Source organism: Netta rufina (genome assembly GCF_964035555.1).
Source record: "Netta rufina genome assembly, chromosome: 37".
Lineage (NCBI taxonomy): Eukaryota > Metazoa > Chordata > Aves > Anseriformes > Anatidae > Netta > Netta rufina.
In genome coordinates this window covers 1-1,651 of record NC_140161.1, presented here as the reverse complement: position 1 = coordinate 1,651, position 1,651 = coordinate 1, and positions in this window count along the sequence as shown.

The following is a 1,651-nucleotide window of genomic DNA, read 5'->3' as shown; positions in this document are numbered from 1 at the left end:
ATAAACACCACCCCCCCCCACGCCCGTCTCGCTCTGCGCATGCGCCGTTGCCAGGCGACGCCCGGAAGCCCCCCCCCTCCGTTGCTAGGCAACGCGGCCCGCCCCCCTCTAAAACCCCCTCCGTTGCTAAGCAACGCGGCCCCCTCCCCTCCCTAAAACGGCTCCGCGCATGCGCACGAGCCCGGCGCCGGCTCCCGTCGCCATGGCAACGCGCGCATGCGCAGCCGCTCCCCCTCCCCCCCTTCCCGACCGGGCTCTTCGCGCATGCGCAGTGGTTTAGAGAGGGGAGGGGGGGGCTTTTGGGGGGAAAACCCGCGCGGTTTTGGGCAAGATTGAGGGGTTTTCGGGGGAAAGCAGGGGTTTGGGGGGGGGGGTTTAAAGGGTTAAGGGGGGTTTTTGGGGGGGATTCGGGGGGATTTGGGGGGGTTTTGGGGGTGGAATGGGGAAAGGAGGGGGTTTTGGGGTGAATTCTGGAGGTTTTGGGACATGGGAGGGTTTTTGGGGGCAGAAATGGGTATTTTGGGGTTTCAGGGGGAGGTTCGGGGGGTAGGAAACATTTTTGGGGTGCGGGAGGGTCACAAAGGGGGCTCCAGGGGGTGATTTTGGGGCAAATTAGGTAATTTTGGGGCAAATTAGGTAATTTTGGGGTCCACGAGGCCGTTTTGGGGCAAATTAAGCGATTTTGGGGTCCTTTTGGGCAAAAAAGCCACTTTTGAGGTACACGGGGTCGCTTTGGGGGGTAAGAAGCATTTTTGGGGTGTGAGGGCCAGTTTTGGGGGGTCTATGAAGCTATTTGGGGAAAAAGAGGCTGTTTTGGGGCAAAAGAGGCCGTTTTAGGGTATTTCAGGACGTTTTGGGGCAAAAGAGGCCATTTTTGGGGTGCGGGAGGCCGTTTGGGGCAAGAGAAGCCGTTTTGGGGCCAAAAGAGGCTGTTTTGGGGCACGGGAGGCCACGTAGGGGATCCTAGAGGCCGTTTTGGGGGCAAAAGAGGCGGTTTTGGGGTGTGGGAGGCCGTTTTGGGGCAAAAGAGGCTGTTTTGGGGCATAAAAGGCCATTTTGGGCAAAAGAGGCAGTTTTAGGGCAAAAGAGGCCGTTTGGGGCAAAAGAGGCTGTTTTGGGGCACGGGAGGCCACATATGGGACACAAGAGGCCACATTTTGGGGCACGGGGAGGCATTTTGGGGCGTGGGAGGCCATTTTGGGGCAAAGGAGGCCATTTTGGGGCAAAAAAGGCTGTTTTGGGGCGTGGGAGGCCATTTTGTGGGCCCAAGAGCCCATTTTGGGCCAAAAAAAGCCCATTTTTGGCGCCGTTTCGTGGGCGCGCCGTCCCAAACCGCCGTTCCCCATCCCCCCTCGCCCAAATTCCCATCACCCCCTCGACCAACCGAGCCCCGAAACGACGTTTTTTCCCCCAAAAAATGCTTCCCGTCATCCCGTTCGGCCAACGGCGCCCGAAAATGAGCGGTTTTGCCCCAAAACGGGTTCTCAGCGTTCCGCGGGCCGACCGAGGCCGCGCCGCCTCTTCCAACCCAACCCAACCAATGGAGAACCTTCAACGCAACCCAACGCAACCCAACTCAACCCAACCCAATGGAGAACCTTCAACTCAACCCAACCCAACCCAACCCAATGGAGAACCTTCAACCCAACTC